Here is an 8764-nt window from a genome sequence, read left to right as displayed (position 1 = left end):
CACGAACGTTCTATTGCGAGGCGAACTTGAGAAACCCTAGGCGATAAACCCCATGACATTCCATGAGAGTGTCGGACGACGTCAGTTAGACTCGTCTGTCACCACTAATAAACGGGTACATTATTGATATTTGTTGGTTTCAAGGTTATTGATTTTATCATTTTAAAGTTAATTTAGGTTAATTTTTACACGTTCAACTACCCATTGTTTTTTATTTCTCATTTTTTTCTAATTATTGGGACCTTTTCAATCTTAACTATGACGTTTAATGTTTCATTGCTACTTTTTTTAGCTTTCAACTTTTAGCTCTTGTATAAAAAGCCAAAAAAATAATAAAATAAATTAACAAGAGAGAGACCCGACGATCAACACATCAACCTGCAAGCAAAAGATGCAAGAAAGATACCTGGCGATCGAGTCACTCACGTGCAAGGAAGAGACACAGTCACGTTGTGACTTTCCCTTCTATGCTTACGCTCAATACCTCGTCTTTCTCACACATTTGCTTAATATATCTTAATCTTAATTAAGGATTAATTAGTCATGGCACATCGATTTCTAACTCCGCTCTAGCACACACTCTCTCTCTCTCTCTCTACAGAATGATCGCGATCAACCTCCAGAGGTGCACGAATCACGATGAAAGCGGACTTGAAACCAGACTCGAAGGTATTTACACAAAAAGTAAAAGTATGTGTGACATTATCCTGTCGGATCAGGTCAACCAGATTGCACTTATTACTTGCAAAATGGCGGTTGTGGCTTTGGTGCAAACTTCCAGTTCAACCGTCCTCCTCCCCCTAAGTAGGTAAGGACTTAACTCCAATATGTGCTCTTGTAGGCAAATGCCAGAACATCAGGTGGTTATAGTGGTTTTTTAAAATGTATCAAACAGGAAATGTTGGCATTTGTCCCTCAAAAGAAACTAGGAAGCCAAAAGGAGGATCTTTTAAATTGGATTCAAGTACACCATTCAAGTCAGTGAGATTAGTAGCTGTCTTGTAATTATAATGGTCATAGCTATACTGGTTTGTCTTTGTGTAGTCTGTTAAATTAGATTCAAATATCTCGTTCAAGTCAATGAGATTAGCCACTTCATTGTGCGAGTCGACCCAACCAATTGGCGTTTACACCTAGTGAGAAGTCCCTTCCACAGGAAATTAAAATTATCCATCTCAAGAGCAGGTTTTGAATCTTACGACATAGACCCAAGATGGTTCTTCCCTTCTCTAGTGATGCTAACCTTGGGTAATCTGCCAACCAAATTCAACATGATTTACATGCTTGTAGGTTGCACTCTCTAAAGCTAGGGATGGCTTCCTTGGCCTTGATAAATTCCTTGGTCATGATTTAGATTGCAAGAAGGTCCACCTTGATCGGGCCATGATCCTTGATCACAAGCTGAAAAAAACGAGTCTTTGAGAAACATTAAGAGAGGATTATGGCATCATAGAGGTGCATCATGATCAGAAAGGGCAGTGTGTCGATTTAGTGAGTTTTGTTAGGTTAGTAGGCCACAAGGAGGTTGCCATCAACATGTATTAGAAGGCACTTTGGAGCAGCAAGCATTCATTAGCTTGAAGGTCTGAAGCAAGTAGAAAGTCTCTAAGACATTCTTAGCAATAGTGAAAATGAATTTGGAATGAATTACATGTCCATTCATTTGTTTTGGGAATCCACTAATACAGGAATTTTCTTGGGTATCCATGTCTTACTTTTGCCAAAAGCAGACATCTAGAGAGGGAATAGCACCATTCATGAAATTGCAAGAAATTACAAGAGATGAACTCTATGAGCAGAAAATTGCAGCAATGCAAGTATAGGTATGCTGTAGGTAGGGCATTGTAGAAGAGGGAGACCATTGTAAAGCAAGAGGCTTGCTGTCATGAGTGAAAAGCAGGATACCTGAAATGTAGCATTGTTAACGAGTTGCAATTTGTGGATTGGATTAGCAATAGTAGAATGCAAAAGGCTTTTGTATGAGTAGAAGGAAGCTTGTGCTAGAGTAAGAGGGCTTGTTTTCTTAGGTGAAAAAACATAGTGAAGTCCAAATAGTATAGGAGTGGACAATGCATGAAATTGCAAGTCATTAGTAGGAGCTGATCTGGATACATAAACTAGTTGCAGGTCTGAGTCAAAATAGGCTAAATTATGTATAAAAATGTGTATAATGTGTAGATGAATAATCAACAAGTAGATGAACTGCTTCAAGGTAGTCAATGTGAGGAATGATGCATACTAGCCATGTGAATCATTGGGTCACAGTGTTCATTGTTGACCAACAAATGAGTGAGAAATTGTTACTATTGCCCACATTCATTCGTAGTGGATGCTCTTCCTTAACTAGTCAAGGATCCCATGTGTAGATAATATATAGATTGTGTTCAGTAAGGCATTTTGGTATCATACCTTGTGCTAATCATCAGGACTTCACTTAAGAGTAGTTTTAATTGCCCATATGTTAGGCATCAAAAGTGGAAACAATGAGTCTCCACTCATGAAAACACCAATTGCAGTGCTATGCCAAGAACTTATGCAATGGCTAGTGATAGTAGGTCAATCCCTTAGTGTATGCTGTGCCAAGAACTAGTGGAATGGCGAGAGATAGTAAGTCAATCCCTCAGTAAAACATGTACAAAGTGGACACAAGTTAGCTGTGTCTACAACACCATTCAGAGAGCTCATATATTGAATCTCCAGATTTTGAGACAATGTGACCAGCATACCTTTACACATGGAATAGTTAATGTGGGTTTTGGGCATGCATGGTTGTGGCTGATCACATGGCTGTGCAGCAGACTGCTGCATATACAATTAGGTGGTTGGATTGTGGATTATGTATGCATTTGTGTTGGCAAAAGGCCATTGGATCAGTGCATAGTTGATGAGCCTTGATGCGGTTGCAAACATCGTCAACATCCAGAGCAATTGCTTGCACTCTTGACCCTTCGTGGTACTTGCATTTTGGTTGCCATGCTAGTGTCATCATTCCTCATTATGTTTTGGATTAAAGAGCTCCTACTCAGATATCATTCAAATTTTGTTTAAGTATTGAGGCTTCCTCTTGGGCTCAAACAATCCTTGGCTGGGTTTCCTATTAATTCTTGATGTTATGCATCCCACCTCCCCAGATGATGTTGAGTGTACTATGCTTGATTAACACAAATGAAGTAATGATTGCATATTGACAATATTAGTATGACATGCCACAATTATGATAGTACCCTAGGAAGTAGGTTGGCTTGATTTGGATCACTTCATTTAGCCCATGGTCAAATAGACACAGGCAATGTTTGCAAAATAGAGGATTTTCTAATACAGCAATTGTTGTTAGTTCTCAATACATGCAAATTGACAAGCAAATCATTTCTGTTAAGATGGTTTTCACAATGCCATGATTCCCAAATGAATTATATGTCTGCAACTATCCTAGAGGGATATTTGAACATCTTTATTTTATATATTGTTAGGTTTTTGGATAAGGTTGTAACTATTACACTAACACACATCTATAGGACCTATTAGAAACAGTGACTGCCATTCTAGTTGTTAATGAGCATAAGCATTTCAAAGAAACACCCCACCATCCTACACACTTCTTTTGCAATAATGAGGGCCCAGAAAAACATGGGAGCCAATGTAGCTTCTGTCAATCTTCTTCTTTCCATTTTGGCACTTTGTATATTTGATTTGACCACATTAGGGGAAATGGGAATGGCAATTTCCATCATGACAATGTCATTGCAATTAGATATAATATCGCACTTGAAGAGGAAGGTTATGTGAAGATAAGGTTTGGCAAGCAAAGATAAGATTGGAATGCAACTAAGCTCTCTTTTGGAGTGTTGAGGATCATTTACCAGGTCTCATTTCAATTTGAGTCCATGTTTAAGAGATATATGACATTTGATTATCGATTGTTTCCTCTCTCTCTCTCTCTCTCTCTCACACACACACACACACACACACACACACACACACACACACACACACACACACACATTTTCACTGTATCAGCTACATTTGGTTATGGTGGTTGCATGAGGGGGGTGCTCAATGGACATCAATGATATCTCAGCCTTCATTTTTGAAGGTCTAAAACACTCAGCTAGAGAAGTTGTGACAATGTTCCCTTGTGGTAACCATAACCGATTGGTTGAGTTGGAGCACCAAACCATTGTTGTTGTTGACAACCCTGGATGATTAATGAAGGGTCTAGTTGTGTGCAGAGCCCATCTTCAGTAGATTTGGCACCTGGTGAGTTTCTGTCAAAAGAGGCAAATATCTGCCGTCAAGGGGGTTTGCGAATAGCCACTAACCATTGGAATTATTGAACAAGAATCACAAGATAGGAGAGAATGAGAATTGAGACCAATGAAAGACATTGTATTACAAGTGAATAATCTTCCATTTTACCGGAATTTGGTTAGGCAAGAGCCTATGTAGGTTTTACAATTCAAGATCTTATACGAGAACTCTAATACAAAAGAAGCCTGTTTTTGGGCAAGCCTTTCCGGGCATTTAAGGCACCAATACTCTGTGCAAAGACTCAATAACTCTGAATACTCTTCTCTCTTCAATCGCATAGAATTCGCATGTTCTTCTCTTCATGTATTTTTAACCAGTCCACTCCAATTCAGGCCCTGTTTTCTATGATTTTGTTGTTTACAAGTATTTACATTTAGCATTCTGAACTCAAGCTTTCCATCTGCATTACTTGTGTTATGCTTTTCAGTAATCAATGGCTAAGAATCACTGTACTCAGATTCATTCAAATCTGTCTAGATATCTGAATTGCATACCCCTGCTTTGCTTTTCATGTCACACACAACTCATAGCTTCTATCTTTCCATGCTTTTGATGCTTTGTAAAAGTGATTCATTGCTGATAATCTTGCTGAGTATGGCGCCTGCGAGTGTGGGTCAACAGTGCTAAATTCGGTGCAAATCAAGGATAGGGTTCTGGAATATCATGACAGTCACAACAACAAGCTTTGCATGCTTTTGAGCTTTGGCTTTAAGCCACTTAACAATGAGTTCTTTCATGGGCATCCCTCCTACCAATGGGCACTCAAACATGGGCAGCCACTTGCATTTAGCCATTTCACAATGGAGATGAGGTTCGAACCAGTTCAGCCCTCTTTGGTAAGACCTATTCACACTGCAAATAGTCTTCTTCATTTTGGGTTTGGATATTTTGATCATAATCTTCATGTTTATGAGACACAGTCTTTCTCATACGGGTTCTTAACAATAAATCCTTGGGTTCTTGTCTTTGCACACAAAAATGGTAAGTCATGGGTACTACTCGGAATACATAAATGCGGGAATACATACGAACATATTAGACAAAAAAACACAAGATAAATAGTGTTATCTAATCACGCACTAAAGTCTTGACACACGGTCTCTCTTCTGAGGTTTATGTGTATGGACATGTAGCACTGCGGCATCCATCCCCTCTAAACCCACACATTCTCCGAATGGGCCAACAATGTAGTCCATCTAGATCGAAAACCCATATATGGGTTTTGCAAGGTATTGTGCTTTGGATCATGTTGCGTTGGAGGATCTAAAATCCAAACTTTTGTCTTCATTACATAGCAAGTCCAATCACTCCTACCCGGATCCTAAGGCATCAAGAGCTCGGTCTTCTCATCCTCTATGTATTCCTCTACATCTAATGATAGCCAGGATCATATGGTATTTCAAGCTCAAGCTCGTATGTTAATGCATATTCCTTATCCTCATCTTCATTAGCAAATTGCTCATCTTCCACTAGTTCTCCTATATATTTGCCTCTTCTATATTCCTTATCTCACATATCTTGAACCTCCTCTCTTTGTTGGGTATCCTTAGGTAAGCCTCAATCATCTTTGACAAAGTATATGTCTCATACAAGCATTTACATCCGTCGGACTTAGTATCGTCCTATCTAGAAAATTGTCCTACAGGATTACCCCATAGAAAACTGCTCGTATCTTTTGATGGCAAACTCAGATTGCCAAGCTTTCAAAAGCAAATTTGTTGCCTTAGTCGCGAGCTACAACTTTATTGAAGACCCCAGAACCAAACTTTGAAGGTATTAGTCTCTAAAACCTTCTGCGCAGCCTGCAACTGTTCTTTAAAGCATACAGTCCTAGCTTGACATCGTCCTTTTCGTCTCTATATCTCTTGCATATGATCTTGGATGGTCATCAAACTTTGTAGGCCTCTTCCCCAGGTATCAAACCCCATTCTGAATGCATTGGTCTTCATTAATCCTCTCCCAATTAAAGCAGCTTTAAATGTCTTCAATTCAGCCCTTCCTGTCCATTGTAGTTACCTATAGCCATATCGGCCTTGTGGGTCTAGCAACCATAGCATACTCGGCCAATCGATCATGCATGCAACCCAAATACTGTATCTTGGATCAAATGGCAAAACACCAATCATATCATGCATTGTAGACACTCTTGAATCATACTCTTGTATGCATACTTTTCCTCGATGTTCTTGCATGTCCTGCAAGAACACACACAAAATCTTTGACGAAGTATCTTCATCCCCTCTAGTCTCGCAATTTATACTAAATTCCAGAATATCTTCTTTGCTCTACTCTCTATCTTTTGCATCTTGATCCTCAATCAAGTTATGTGAAGATAAGAGGTTTGGCAAGCAAAAATGAAGATTAGAATGCAGCTAAGGTCTCTTTTGGAGAGTTGAGGATCGTTTGCTGGCTCTCATTTCAGATTGAGTCCATGTTTAAGAGATCTATGACATTTGATCATCGATTGTTTCTTCTCTCTCTCTCTCTCTCTCTCTCTCTCTCTCTCTCTCTCTCATTTTTACTGTAGCAGCTGCATTTGGTTATCGTGGTTGCATGAGTGAGGGAGCTCTTTGGACATAAGAGATATCTCAGTCTTCATTTTTGAAGGTCTTAAACACTAGCTAGAGAAGTTGTGACAATGTTCCCTTGTGGTAACCATAACCAGCTGGTTGAGTTGGAGCACGAAACCATTGTTGGTGTTGTAGCTCTTGTGGCTGCTCTGAAAACTTGGAGACCTTCTTGGAACTTCCAAAGACCTATGAATTAAGCTATTGTCTTGGGATGTGTTGCTGCCTTTGAAATTCAAGTCGATGATGAGTAAGTTGCTGCAATTGTTGGAATGATTGTTGATGAACAGACTTATGATATTGTTTTGTCAAAGTTTGTGGTGGGCGCCACATTTGATAAAGGTGAGCTATTCGTGGTTGTTGCTGCGTACCAAAGCGATTAGCTTGACTAAATGGCAGCCTGTTGTAGTCCAACATGTTGACTAGATGCATGTGCTTACTGACTCAAAGATGATTGATGAAAGGACTCAAAAACATAAATCTTACTGAAACAGCTAGCTACAGTTTCAATGTCCTAAACACATTGTATCTTTTGTTGTTGGTTGTACATCACTGATAGCATGCAGCAGTCCCAAGGCTACAAATGTACGAATTGATCGGCATTGCAAAATTGTGCGTTCTTTTGATCTAGAAGTGAGTGCCATTGACCCAATCAATACACTAGAAGGTTTGCTGAGAACAACTTTGCCATAGGTGTGCATTGACAATGTGGGTGGGACCCACACTACACAGAAAGTAGTGGCAATGATCAATCTTTTTACTCGGACATTTATCTTTCTTTGCTCCTGCAAAAGAGGGTTCAAGAGAAGATCCTCAACATGCTGAGAACCGTGGATGATTAATGAATGGCCTAGCCGAGTGTGGAGCCCATCTTCAGTAGATTTGGCATCTGACGAGTTTCTATTAAATGAGGCAAATCTCTGTCGTCAAGGGGGTTTGCGAGAAAATGAGAATTGAGACCAATGAGATGCATTGTATTACAAGTGAATAATCTTCCGTTTTATGGGAATTTGGATAGGCAAGAGCCTAGGTAGGTTTTACAATTCAAGATCTCATGCCAGAACTCTAATACAAGGAAGCGCGTTTCTGGGTAAGCCTTGTTGGGTGTTTAATGCACCCGTACTCTTTGCAAAGACTCAATAACTTTGAATACTCTCTCTCTTCAATCGCCCAGGATTTGCATATTCTTCTCTAAATGTATTTATAACCAGTCCACTCCAATTCAGGCCCTGTTTTCCATGATTTTGTGTTCTAAGTATTTGCATTTAGCATCTAAACTCAAGCTTTGCATCTGCATTGCTTGTGTTATGCTTTTCAGTATTCAATGGCTAAGAATCACTTTACTCAGATTCATTCAGATCTGTCCAGATATGTGGACTGCGTACCTCTGCTTTGCTTTTCATGTCACATACAACTGTTAGCTTTTATCTTTCCATGCTTTTGATGCTTTGTAAAAGTGATTCATTGCTGATAATCTTGTTGAGTATGGTGCCTGTGAATGTGGGTTAGCAGCGCTAAATTTGGTGCAAATCAAGGATAGAGGTCTAGAATACCATGACAGCCGCAACAACATGTTTTGTATGCTTTTGAGCTTTGGCTTTAAGCCACTTAACAATGAGCTCTTTCTTGGGAATCCCTCCTACCAATTGGTACTCACTTAAACATGGGCAGCCACTTGCATTTAGCCATTTTGCACTAGAGATGAGGTTTGAACTAGTTCAGCCCTCTTTAGAAAGACCTATTCACACTGTAAATAGTCTTCTTCATTTTGGGTTTGGATTTTTTTATCATAATCTTCATGCTTATGAGACACAATCTTTCTCATACGGGTTCTTCATAGTAAATCCTTGGGTTCTTATCGTTAACACACATGCATGAAAATAAAGTAA

At 39.4% G+C, this 8764-nt stretch overlaps 1 long non-coding RNA gene across 1 annotated transcript; it reads left to right on the top strand.

The window, feature by feature from the left end:
* The first annotated feature begins 387 nt into the window (after positions 1-387).
* Positions 388-8139, top strand: LOC148017252 (uncharacterized). Its single transcript, XR_015687943.1, has 3 exons — positions 388-808; positions 4875-5144; positions 7435-8139. It is a non-coding gene; the product is annotated as an uncharacterized LOC148017252 (long non-coding RNA).
* Positions 8140-8764: the final 625 nt, after the last annotated feature.

Source organism: Lygodium microphyllum, chromosome 22, assembly GCF_053477565.2.
Source record: "Lygodium microphyllum isolate KBCC chromosome 22, Lygodium_microphyllum_v1.1.10, whole genome shotgun sequence".
NCBI classification, from domain to species: Eukaryota; Viridiplantae; Streptophyta; class Polypodiopsida; order Schizaeales; family Lygodiaceae; genus Lygodium; species Lygodium microphyllum.
The sequence above is the reverse complement of the archived record's forward strand: the minus strand, read 5'-3'. Positions and strand labels throughout refer to the sequence as shown.